This window comes from Arvicanthis niloticus, chromosome 14, assembly GCF_011762505.2.
Source record: "Arvicanthis niloticus isolate mArvNil1 chromosome 14, mArvNil1.pat.X, whole genome shotgun sequence".
Classification (NCBI taxonomy): domain Eukaryota; kingdom Metazoa; phylum Chordata; class Mammalia; order Rodentia; family Muridae; genus Arvicanthis; species Arvicanthis niloticus.
The window spans coordinates 7,622,738-7,636,854 of NC_047671.1; the positions used below are offsets into that span (position 1 = coordinate 7,622,738).

A 14,117-nucleotide genomic window follows, 5' to 3' on the forward strand; every position below is an offset into this window, starting at 1 on the left:
TATCTATTATCATTTATGAAATTTAAAACACAGTGGCATGGATTGTGCTTGGAAGTAAAGGACTGTAGAGGGAAGCATGTAGGGAGAAGGGCGAAGGGCAGAGCAGAATGATGGAGGACATTAGTGGAAGACCAGAAAGGGTCAGAGGGACCACAACGGAAACACAGCACAATAGTAGGACGGCTACGTGCAGCGACTGTGTCAAAGGCTGGGCAGATGCCCATTCAGTAGCTCAGTTATTTTAGCTGATAACACGATTGAGTTTTTTCATTTGATAACACTGCGTTGTCAAGGCAATCAATAATGGCTCTTAGAAGTCCATTTTTGAAAGTGGATTCTGTGTATTTCTATAGAGCATGGACCTTCTACTGAGATTCTGATAGAGCCAATCAACAACACTCAGTGTCTCATGTTGCAAACCAAGCACCATCTGACTCTTTTTTGAAGATACTTCTGGGATTAATAAGAACGAGCCATGTTATTTTCACGTCAGAAGTCAAGACATCCTGTCAGGAACTGCACCAAGACTTTCTGCGTTTTACAGGAGAGTTGACAGATCAACCAGAACATTCTGAAACAAGGTCAGGATACATCTTTAAATTACTGGATCATTACAAAACCCACTCCCATATTTGAAATGAAAAGATAGTCATCTCAGTTTGTCCATTAACAAGCTCTCAGTTACAGTGGTGGTTATCGCTGCTGGTCACCTACATGAACAACATGAGCTACACCAGAAAGTTCTGAGAAATTGGTTTGGCAATGAATTAAATACCACCTCCTCCCCGCCCCCAGCTGACACAAGCTCGATGCAGTATGCAGATAGGCAAGGCAACAATCTCACAATTCCTCTCCTCCATCTGACGTCTCTTCTTTATCTTCACTGTGCCAGGCTCTTCAGTTCGGGGCATAAGGCTCCAGCCCAGATGTGCTTGGCACCTCTTTACAACTGCTTCAAGAATGACCTTGTCATTCTCATAGCTGTAAATGAATAAACATTAGAAGTAATTTTGTGCCTAGATGAGATGGGAGTATTCCAGCTCTGTGGGGTAAAGTGCCTGGCATTGATGAAGGTCTTAAAGGTAGAGTTTCAGTTCAGTAGTTATCATATAACTGATCTAGGTTAGCTCGCAGATAAGTCATACCATCGTGTAACAGAGGACTCAGACACTCAGAGACAAGCAAGTTCTGGTTTTCTCCGTAATGTACTTTCCACCAGTTTACATCCCCCTGATGGCTGTTCAATCTGGTATTAGGCCATTTGTTCTGTGTTCACCTTGACTTCATGGGACTAGGTCACAGATACAGGACAGTTTGCCAGCCAGTAAAGGTAAAGCCAGAAAAAGCCAGTGCAGATCTCTTATGTCTCCCATTATTGCCATTAGCAGGCTGGTCCTGAAATTCGGAAGGATCTGATGCCACAGTTAACTTTAGAAACTCTTATTAGTTTCTTTCCTGTTGTTATAATAAAACACCATGGCAAAAGAATAACATATATAAGATGTTTATTTGAGCTTACGGTTCCAGAGGGGGTAAGAGTCCATTGTGGTAGAGAAATGTGTCAGCAAGTGGCAGACATGGCAGCCAGAGTAAGAAGTTCAGAGCTTAAACCCTTAAACACAGCTTCGAGCAGAATGAAGAAAGGGGGAAGGGAGGGAGGGAGATTGAGAGAAACAGAGAGTGGGAGAGACAGAAAGAGACACAGAGAGAGATAGAGACAGACAGAGAAAGACAAAGAGAGACAGAGAAAGACACACAGAGGTAGAGACAGATAGACAGACACATACAGACACAGAAAGAGACAGAGACAGACAGACAGACACACACACAGAGACACAGAAAAGACAGAGACAGACAGACACAGAGACACAGAAAAAGACAGAGACAAACAGAGAGAGAGAGAGAGAGAGAGAGAGAGAGAGAGAGAGAGAGAGAGAGAGAGAGAGAGAGAAGAGAGAACTGGAAGTAGCATGGGGATTTAACTTCAGAGCCTGTCCCAGGGACACACTTCCTCTACAAGGCCTTACTCCCCAAACCTTCCCAAACAGTGCCATCAACTGGGGAACAAGTGTTCAGAACATCCAACCCCGAGGGGACACTCTCAAACCACTACATTATTTTAAAATGCATGATTACTACAGCCTGCACCTGTGATTATCTGTTATTTCCCACAAAATCCCACTATTTAATAAAGGTTGATACCTGACAAAACCTGTGTGTATTCTAATGACTGTGGTACAGGTAGAGGGGCTGGGAAGACATCGCATTAGCAACAAAGAGAGGAAAGAACATCTGGGAAGAAGAGTGATAATGACTATTGTTCTGAGGAATCGTGGTGGACACTGAGCCAATGGGTGAGTGCCAGAGCCACAGATCATGATCACAGCCCTCATAAAGTGCTAGTCAGTGACAGAAGGGGAAGCTGAGACTTTTAGAAGCCAGGAGGACACCTGGCTTAGGGTTTCCTTTGTTGTGAGGAGGAGACACCACATATAAAGGAAACACTTACAAAGGATTGCATTTAATTGGGGCTGGGTTACAGGTTCAGAAGTTCAGCCTATTATCATGGTGGTGGGAAGCATAGCAGCATCCAGGCAGGCATGGCATTGCAGGAGATGAGAGTTCTACATCTTGTTTCTTCTGCAGGCAGCTAGCAGGAAGCTCCCTTCCGCACTGGGTGTAGCCCGAGCATAGGAGGAGACCTCCAATGCCCACCCCCACTTCCTGTGAGGTGAAGGAAGTGACACACTTCCTCCACCCAACAAAGCTACACTTCCTAACAGTATCACTACCTATGGGCTAAGTATATTCAAACCACCACAAAACCATTTTATTAAAGTGACCAAGGCTCTCAAGGACACCACAGGCTCTGGGATGATGTCCTGAGAGAAAACAGCACTGAAGAGACATGGAGACTGCATCACAAGTCAGTATCAAACAAAGTAGCTAACACACAAAACACAGTCCAGACTGAGGGAGACAGAAGGACATGAAGTGGCATGCATGACCTTGGCATGATCTTGGGTTTTATTTTGCTGTGGTAAATTGTTGGGACCCACTGAGGAAATCTGGAAAACTACAGATCAACAATAAAGCTATTATTGCTTTCCTCCTCTTAACAATGGCAACATGGCTCTGTATAATCATTTGCAGGAAATATAATCAGAGGTATTCTGGAATAAACAGATAAGACCAGAGCAAGGGCGGATGATCAGGCACAGGGACGGAAGGATTCTTTGTATGCTCCCCATGTGTTTAGTAAATCCTGAAATGACTTCAATGACAGTAGAAGATAGCAAACAACTTCCTCTTTAGCACATTTATCAGCAGATTAATAAACTGTGATACAAATTGAATAAGGTTGTTGTGGTGGTTGTCAATGTGAGTGCATCTGGAATTAATTAAAGCTCAAGTGGCTGGTCACACCTGTGAAGGATTTTTCTTTTCTTTCCTTTTATTTATTTATTTTATGTCTGTGAGTGCGCTATCTGCATGCACACCCACATGCCAGAAGAGGACATCAGATCACATTATAGATGGTAGTGAACCACCATGTGGTTGCTGGGAAAGGAACTCAGGACCCCTGGAGGAGCAGGCAGGGCTCTTAACTGCTGACCCATCTCTCCATCCCCAAGGAATTTTTCTTAATTAATTCATTTGCAGTGGTAAGACTCATATTTAATCATGGTCTTTTGAGATGGGAAGTGTAGGAGGAGCTAAGGTGGGAGGAGTAAGGAAAGGAAGAGGAAAAAGAAGAGGAGGAGCTAGAGAGGGCAGGAATATAGGAGGATGGAGAGCCACGTAGGGTAACAACTTATATTTAGGTTAGCTAATTGGGAAACAACTCTAATTGTTTGGGCATATTGTTATTGAGCATTACCAAACATATAAAGCCTTTGATTAATAGTTAAGCACTAGAGTCTCATTTTCCTACCAGGTGCGCGTGGATGATGGGATGGTCTGGGAAATGCCCAGCTTTGGGAGACAGTGTGGAAGATTGGCAGAGCCGCTGCTGCTCATGGCCGCAGGCCTAGGCTAGTCGGGAACATGGCGGCTGGTTAAGAGAAGCCAGATTGAATGAAGCCATTTTAAATATCTGCCGCAACAGGGAAGACCTACCATTAAACTGGGCCACCCCTTCTACTGGCAGCCTATATGAAGGACATGGAAGAGCAAAGCCTCCTCTCTTCACCTGCTTATTCTCACTCTTGCTAGTAAGTCTATTCCTCCGCTGGCATTAGAGCCTAGGTATTTATGATTCCAGTATATACTGAAGACCATCTGAGACATCCAGCCTTGTGGACTGAACAACTGCTGGATTCTTGGGCCTTCTGTTGGTAGACAGTGAGTGTTGGATTGGCTGAATTGCAGCCTGTAAGCCACTCTAGTAAATCCTCCCCCTCTGTCTGTCTGTCTGTCTGTCTGTCTGTCTGTCTGTCTGTCTGTCTCTCCCCCTCTCTGTCTCTCACTGTGTGTGTGTGTTTGTGTGTGTGTTTGAATATTTGTTCTATTGGCTCTGTTCCTCTAGAGAACCCTTACTAATACAGCTTTTGGTACCAGAAGTAGTTTTAAAACAGCACAAGCAAAAAGCTGAAAAATTTAAATATATGAAATAGGCTTTCCCAACTTGCTGACACCTACGGTCCCTGAAGCCTCTACAGTCCCTGAAGCCTCTCCTAGAAGCCTGAAGAGTACCAAAAGCTCATGGTGTGAACTATTTTACAAACTTATTGAGAGACATGAATTAATTATCCTGATCCCCCAATTGTGAGAGGCAAGGAATTTGGTGACTCACTACAGAAAATCTTTGTAAATGTTTTAATAAATAGAAAAATAATTTTGCTGGTTAGTTGCTCATAATATCTCTGGATAAACTTACAAAGGAAAGAGAGTGAGCTCCGTGATAAAGTTGTCTAGCATCTCAGAATATGGGGAAGGACAACAATGAACTCAGCGATAAAAGTGACAGGATCTAGAGACACATAAACAGTCTAGAGGTTTCTAAGTGTGACCTGGAAGAGACTCTTCTCTCCAGCAGTCACAGGGCTCAAGTTGCAGAAAATCATTCTGAAGCCACCGCCGACATCAACAAAGTCACTATCACCATTGCCGTCACCACCACCACCACCACCACCACCACCACCATCATCATCACAACTTGTATTAGGTTGGCTGAATTAGAAAGTTCAAGTCTCAGGTTCAGAAGGTGTTGATAGCATTAATTGGTGTAAGGGTGTAAGAGCACTAATTGGTAAAGAATGGGGTCCTGTAACTTGAGATGGAGATGTGGGAGGACTTCACTGAGGTTGAGAACTTTGAACCCTTACATTCGCAAGGCTTCATCTCACCTGAGAAAAGAGTCTCTCCACCCTCAGCAGAAGCAATACTCCTACCCTCACTCCATGATATATTGCCTTTTCCCTCTTTGACTGAGGAAATAAATCATTCATTATCTGGGAAGCAGTGGCTTCCTCTGAAGGAGGCCGGCAAGATAACACTGATGTTCCTCAGGGCCTACCAATAGTCCCCTCTAGTCTAGTGGTATTCAAGTGACTGTGGCTCACAAACCCCTTGGGGGTTGCATATCAGATATTTACAATGCAATTTGTAAGAAACAAAATTACAGTTATGAAGTAGCAACAAAGTAATTTCTTCACCACATGAGGAACTGTATCAAAATGTGGCAGCGTTAGGAAGGTTGAAAGAAACATTGTTGTAGACTTACAACCCGATTTAAGACTAAACAGGCTCCTAACAGGGAGATAGGAAGTGTAGTCCATGAGAGGATGCATTATACAACTGAAGGTTAGTGCATTCTACAATAAATATTAAAAGTCAATGTATTCAAGCAGAAGTCAGGGTCTTGTGTATAGAAATGGGGTTTGAGGGTGTAGGACAATGATGAAAGGAACATAAAACTGGATTGAGTTAAGTTTATTGATATGAGTCACTGAGAGTCTAGGTTTAATATAAAAGCTCCCAGAGTTAAAGAGGTGTCAATAGTTTGTTTGAATGGTTGACTGAGGTATTTATCAAAAGATGGACCACTGAAGGGGAGTTAGAGATGCCTGGTATCTTTTGGCTTAGTATTGATGAAGGTTTGGGGGAAATCACAGTGCTAGAGTGGGTACACTGTGTAAAACCTAATCCTCCAAAATGGGAAGTCCCAGATGACATGCCTTCACTAATCCTATAAGCTGTAAGTTGTTGAGAGGCGCCCCAGCACATTCAAAGAGCTTTATTATAGCCCTCTTGTTGTGCCAGAACTTAGGGCTGGAGGCACTGCTGCTCAGTTAGGTGAGTTCAAGGTAATGGGTTTAACTGAGCCCTGAGGTAGCAGGTGCCAGCTGGCAGCACTGAATCACCAGAGGCAAGGAGATCATAGCTATCATAATGGGCTGTGTAGACAAAACCACGTCAGTAATGGCCCAATATGTAACAGGCAGTGCAGATGAAATCATTTTTATGGTAAAATGCCTTCTATGGACCTCTGCTACTGCCTAATCAATTATGGAGCTTCCGGGCATGAAACAGATAAGAAGCCTACTACATTTCTGTTTAATCTGTACAAGAAGAAAAATTCTCAAAATAATGAGTGAAAGGCTACACTGGATCATGGCAAAAGGGAACATCAATTTCCAGACTTGAGCTAGTTTGCAAACTGAGGAGCCCCTGAATGAAGGGAAGGCCAGGTTCTATGAGGAAGAACTTTGCTAAAATATCTAACAGTTTTACTGTGAGCCTTTCCATAGTCTTTCCTGAGATGGACCTAAGGCCTTTTATAAGGGTAACTTTACACTAGGTGAAAGGAAATAATCACATCTTCTGGGTTCTGTTGGATATTGGTTCAGTATTGACACTATTCTGGAAGACCTCAAGAAGCATTATGACCCTCTGATTAAAGTCAGATGATTAATGGAAATTTTGTTGAAGTCCAACTCACAGTATGTCCTGTGGTTCCCTGAGTGCATTCCTGATATTTTCCCAGTCCATAATTTATAATTGATATAGACATAGAAGTTGGCACAATTCTCTCAGTACCAATTCTTTCAGTGGTTCCTTTATTTTATTTTTATTTTAAAAATTTTTTAATTTTTATTTTCTCAGTGGTTCCCTAACCTGTGGAGTGAGGGCTAAGTGGAAGCTTTTAGAGTTGCCTCTGCCAGGAAATATACTGAGTTAAAAACAGTATCAAAGTCCTGGAGAAATTACAGAAATCAAGGCCAGCATGAAGGACTTGAAAGATGCAGATGTGGTGTTCCCAACGCATCTCTCTTTATCTCATTTATCTGACCAGTGCAGATGACACATGGATTGTGGAGAATGAGTGTTGACTATTGAAAACTCAATCAAGTAGTGACCACAGTTGCCATTGCTGTACCTGATGTGGTGTCCTTACATGAACAAATTAACAGACTTCCTGGTACATGACATACAGCTATTGATCTAATAAATATTTTTTTCTTGGTACTCATTCACAAGGATCAAAGGAAGCCTTTTGCTCTCAGATAATAATGCCAGCAGAATACCTTTGCAGGTTTGCCTCAAGGATACATTAACTTTCTACCCAGTGCTATAACTTAGTTCTAAGGTATCTTGGTCATCTATCTCTTCCACAAAATATCATGTTGGTTCCTTATATTGATGACATTATGCTGATTAGACCAAGTAAGCAGAAGGTAGCAACCACTTTAGACTTGTTGCTAATACAGATGTGCATCCGAAGGAGGGAAATAAATCCAACCAAAACTCAAGGATCTTCTACCTGCGTGAAATTCATGAGTTCTGTTTTAGTTATGCTTTTACTGCTGTGAACAGACACCATGACCGAGTCAAATCTTATAAAGGACAACATTTAATTGGGGCTGGCTTACAGGTTCAGAGGTTCAGTTCATTGTCATCACGGTGGAAGCATAGCAACATCCAGGCAGGCATGGTGCAGGGGAAGCTGAGAGTTCTACATCTTCATTCGAAGGAAACCAGGAACAGACTGGGCATCCTCAGGCAGCTAGGAGGAAGATCTCCAAGCCCATCCCCACAGTGATGCACTTCCTCCAACAAGGCTGCACCTTTTAATAGTGTCACTGTCTGGCATGACATAAGTTCAGTAGTATGGGACATGCAGAACTACTCCTTCTAAAGTGAAAGATAAGTTTTGTTTGTTTTTAAGATGGTGACCCTTTTATTTTTGGTTTGGAGAATGGGTTTAAAAATGTAACATTTTGTATATGTTTCATATAATATAAAATTAATGTAGCAATACTGTATAACATTACATATGTATTTCTATTTTGTGTATACTTGTTTAAATCTTAGTTTCCCTTAAAGAGAAGCAAGACTACTCTTCTGGAATTAAATGAGCAGGACACTCTGTAATTCCATAATCCAAGTCATGAGAACTAATACAAGAAAATACAAGAAAGTGATCTGGGCTTGTTTCCTACATGATACAAATTTCACATTGCTGAGAGCAAAACTTCTGATTTAACAGATAGATGTAGACAGGGTCCAAGAATGAGCTTGTCATGAACTCCCATGTGATGCTCACCTTCTAAACAGACAGAATGAGAACTGGATCAGTCAAAAACACTCCTTCTTAAGCATAGCAAGAAGCTTAACCAGAGTAAATACATTCAAAAGTTTTCTCTCCAGTACATACCCTTTCATGATGATGAAGCCTACAGAATTGTGCAAAGGTTTCATCGTATTAAATACACTCACAGGATTTCTGTCTTAGCATTTCAATTGCTAGGAATGGACAGCATGACCAAGGCAACTCTCATAAAAGCAAACCTTTAATTGAGGCTGGCTTACATTTTCAGAAATTAAATCCATTTTCATCATAGCAAGAAACATGGCATCATGCAAGCTGACATGACGCTGGAGAAGGAGCTGAGAGTTCCACATTTTGATCCAAAAGTAGCCAAGAAGAGACTGTCATCCAGGGAGCTACCAGGAGGGTGTGTTCTGCACTGGGTGGAGCTTCAAAGCCCACCCCCAGAATGATTCACTTCCTCCAACAAGGTCACACTTCTGAATAGAGCCACTCCCTGTGACATGCATATTCAAACTCCCACATTCCACTTGCTGGCCTCCACAAGCTTGTTGAAGTACAGGAATGTATGGGGACCATACTTAAACATAGCATAATGAAAAATACATGAGGTCCAACTTCAAAAATCCCCATCATCTATAGCAGTCTTAAAAATGTTAAAAGTCCAAAGTTCAAAGTCTCTTCTGAGATTCATGCAATCACGTAACTGTAATCCCCTAAAAAAGAAAATAAAAAAAAAACCAGATCATACATTTCCAACTTCACAAGATATACTTCACTATTACTAAATGTAATTGTGAGGAAATTCTAAAAAAAAAAAAAAAAAAAAAAAAAAAAAAAAAAAAAAAAAAAAAAAATCAAAAGCCAGCTGTGAAATCTCCAAATTCTGCAGCTCCAAGTCTGATGTCAAAGCATTCTTCAGATCTCCAACTCCTTTCTGCTTTGTTCACCACAGCACAATTCTTTCTCTTTGGCTGCTTTTATTCCCTGAAAGCAGTTTTCCTGAACAGGTACCCTACAGCTCTGGCATCTCAAAGATCTTAGGGTCTCCAAGGTAACCTCAGTGTTACAGTTTCTTGTTTCAATGTCTGGGATCCACACATGATCTTCTTCACTCCTCCAAAGAGATTGGGTCACTTCTCCCGCTCTGCCCTCTGTAGCACTCTAAGCTCTGGTTGATCCACTCCACTGCTGCTGCTGGTCTTGCTGCTCATCCCATGGGACTGGCATCTTCAATATGCTGGGTTCTTCTGCTGCAACTAGGCTTCACTGACAGCCTCCCTTATCCTCCCTTCACAGTGCCAAGGTTTAGCTGCTCTGCATGACACCATGTCCTGGAAACCAGTACCACCTGGGTGATTGATTCTTACACATGACCAAGTTCAGCTGCAACACAAGGTACAATGTTGGCTATCTCTGGAACACAGCTTCTTTGTCCTCTCAGAAAACACTTCCTAGAAGATTTCACATCAGTGATGCTGGTCTCTTCTTCATCACTTCTAATCTCTTAGCTACAGCTAACCAGTAACAGTTTTCCCAGTAGTCCCAGTCTCTTCTACTCTTGCCTCTAAAGCCAGAGCCACATGGACAAAGCCACTGAATTCTGCTGCTTGCTGGGTCTGGGACATGACCCCTTCTATTACATTATCACCAGGTTTCTGTTCTCCAACTCCTTTACTGCTTAAGCTTGGTTGTCCTGGAACGTGTTCTAAATATTGACCTTGAACTCAGAGATCTGCATGGCTCTGTATCCACAGGCCTAGACCTAAGCTTTTCTTTACCTGGAACTTGTTCTGTATCAGGGTGGACTTGAACTGCTTGATGCTCATCTCCTAGGGCTTAAGGGCATGCACTACCATGCCTGGACCTATGCTTTCCATAGCAATCACAATCCATCCCTTGTCAATTTGATACATAATTGTATCTCCTTATATGAAAACAGTAGCCATGTCATAATAACTCCTAACATGATATAACTCTCCCCAGTTTCTCTCTAGCATGTTTCTTCTCTGCGTTCTGAGATGACCGTGACCTGAAAAACGTTACCATATTCATTTCATTCACAGGGCGTCTCTACAGTATGTACTCAGAGCATATTTATGTATTCAGAGCAGAGTGTGGCATGCAAAGGCTTTATAGCTTTGATTATATTCTTAGGGTTTCTCTCCTGAATGTGTTCTATTACATAGTTACAGATGATTGAGACATGCAAGGGCTTTAATTTAGCACACTGATTACATTCATAAGATTTCTCTGTCATGTATGTGATTTTTTTAAATATGTTTGTAGATGACTGTGTCCTGCAAAGGGTTAATCACACTGATAACATTCATAAGGTTTCTCTCCTCTGTGTGCCCTTTTCTGTCGTTGTAGATGACTGTGACTTGCAAATGCTTTACCACATTGATTACATTCATAAGGATTCTCTCCAGTATGTGTTCTTTTGTTTTTGGAGACTATACTAAAATTCAAAGGTTTTACCACATTGATTACACTCATATGATTTCTCTCCAGTATGTGTTCTTTTATGTTTTTGTAGATGACTGTGATGTGCAAAGGCTTTACAACATTGATTACATTCATATGATTTCTCTCCAATATGACATCTTTCATGCCTTTCATGTTTTCTAGAACTTTGACAATGCTTTTCAATGTGATGGTCTTCCCAGTTGTAGCCTATAGCAGTGAGGTTCTGGTAGGTCTTCAGCATCCCCTCTTCATAGAGACTTTTTCTGGGAAGGATTCAGAAAATCCCACCCTTCCCCAGTGAAGTTCACATGGACATCATAAGTCACTGTATCCTGCAATCCGATGACTCTGAAGCCTCAGGTAGTATTGATGTCATGAACACATGCCATCCTGAGAAATAGAATGTAGTCTGTATATTCTTGGCCAAACTTCAAACTTCAAGATGTGGTTGAAGATCATGGTCTTGATTTCAGAGCTTCCCTGGGGTTTTCTCACAGCACCCAACAGCACAGCTCATAGCAGGACACAGAGAACCATTCAAGCCTGCACAGTTACAGCAAACTTGCAGAGTGAAAGATAAATTTTTGACCTGTCCCCTCCCACCACCAAGAAAGAAGCACAACATTTAGTGGGTCTATTTGTATTCTGAAGACAGCGTGTTCCTTACTTGAGTGTGTTACTCTGGCCATATACTAAATGACTTGGAGAGCTGCTAACTTTGTGTGGGACCTAGAACAGGAAAAGGCTCTTTAACAGGTCTCGGCTGCTGTGCAGGCTGCTGTACCATTTGGACTACATTATTCAGCAAGCTTGATGAAACTTGAGGTGTCAGTGGCAGACAGGGATGCTGTTTAGAATCGTTGGCAGGTCCCTATAGAGGAATCATAGATCTCTGGAATTTTGAAGCAAGGCTCTCATCATCTGCAGACAAATATGCTCACTTTGAGAGACAGCTCTTGGCCTGCTATTGGGCCTTAGTGGAAGCATTCGACAATAGGAGCTACCAAGTTACCATGGAACCTGAGCTGCCCATCATGAGTTGTGCTTTATATGATCCACCGAATCATAAAGTAGAATGAGCACAGGAGCAAACCGTTATCAAATGGAAGTGGTACGCACGTGACCGTGCTCAACCAAGTTCTGAAGGCACACAGAAATTACACGAAGAAGTTCCCCAAATGCCTGTAGATTCTATTCTCATTACAATGCCATTTGCTGCCATGAATGCATCTGTAACCTCATGAAGTGTATCGTATGGTCAGTTGACTGAGAAAGAGAACACTAGGGCCTGGTTTACTCGGGGTTCTGCATGTTATGCAAGCACCACCCAGAAAGAGACAGCTTTATCATTGCAAACCCTTTATGGAACAACCCTAAATGAAGGGAAATCTTCACAGTGGGCAGAGCTCCCAGCAATACACATGGTAATACATTTTGCTTGGAAGGAGAATTTGCCAGATGTGTTCCCATATTCATCAGCAATACCCAATGGATTGGCTGGATGGTTAAGGACTTGGAAAGCGTACGTTTGGAAATTGGTGAGAAAGAATCTGGGGAAGAAGTATGAGGATAGATCTCTCTAAACAAGCAGAGGATGTGAGGATAACTGTGTCCTATGTAAATGCTCATTGAAAGATGACTTCAGCTGAGGAGGAGTTCAATAATCAAGTGGATAAGATGACCCATTCTGTGGACAGTCATCCTCAGTCCCCAGCCATCCCTGTCATTACTCAATGGGCACATGAACAAAGTGGCTATGGTGGCTGAGATGGAGGTTATGCTTCGGCTCAACAGCACAGATTTCCACTCACTAAGGCTGACCTGGCTACAGTTGCTGCTGAAAGCCAGATCTGCCAACAGCAGAGAGTAACACTGAGCTCCAGATATGGCATCCATTCCTCGAGGTGAACAGCCAGCAACCTGGTGGCAGGTTGACTACATTGGACCACTTCCTCCATGGAAAGGACAACATTCTGTTCTTACTGGAGTAGATACTTACTCTGGTTATGGATTTGCCTTTCCTGTACATCATGCTTCTGCCCAAACCACCATCTGTGGACTTACAAAATGCCTTATCCATCATCATGGTATTCCACACAGTATTGCTTCTGACCAAGGAACTCATTTCACAGCCAGAGAAGTGAGACAGTGGGCTCACGATTGTGGAATCCACTGGTCTTACCATGTTCCCCATCATCCTGAAGCAGCTAGTCTGATAGAAAGATGGAAATTCTGGCCTTTTGAAGACTCAGTTACAGCACCAGTTAGGTGGCAGCAGCATGAAAGGCTGGGGGCAGAGTTCTTTAGAAGGCAGTATATGCTTTGAATCAGTGTTCAATATATGGTACAGTTTCTCCCATAGCCAGGATCCATGGGTCCAGGAATCAAGGGGTGAAAAAGGGAATAGTTCCTCTAACTATTACTCCTAGTGACCCTCTAACAAAATTTTTGCTTCCTGACCCCACAACTCTAGGTTCTGCTGGCCTATAAGTTGGCCACTCCAGAGGGGTAGTGCTCCTACCAGGAGCCACAACAAACATACAAACATTCCGTTGAACTGGAAGCTCAGACTTCCCCCTAGTCTTCTAATGCCCTTAAGTCAACAGGCTAAGAAAAAAATAACAGTTTTTGGAGGGGTGAAAGCTCCAGATTACCATGGGGAAATTGGATTGCCTCTCCACAATGAAGGTACGAAGGATTATGTCTGGAGTGTAGGAGATCCCTTAGGGTATCTCTTACTACTACCATGTTCTGTGATTAAAGTCAATGGGAAACTACAACAACCTAATCCAAGCAGGATGACAAAGGGTTCAGACCCATCAGGAATGAACTTATGGGTCACTCCAGCCAAGACATGCTGAGGTGCTTGCAGAGGGTAGAGGAAATACAGAATGGGTAATAGAGGAAGGTAGTTACCAGATAAGGCCATGTAACCAGTTGCAGAAATGAGGATTATAAAGTAATATTAATGCTTCTGTTTTATTTTGTTAAGAACATACTTGTCTTTCTTCCAATTTCTTTAACATCAGTTGGTATTTAGGTTGAGATACTAAAAGAATGTTCCCAAGGGACATTGCCCCATTATAAATTTACA

At 42.3% G+C, this 14,117-nt stretch overlaps 1 pseudogene; it reads right to left on the reverse strand.

Moving 5' to 3' along the window:
• Positions 1–9,173: 9,173 nt before the first annotated feature.
• On the reverse strand, positions 9,174–12,919 carry LOC143434422 (zinc finger protein 431-like; annotated as a pseudogene).
• Between the last annotated feature and the right edge of the window lie 1,198 nt (positions 12,920–14,117).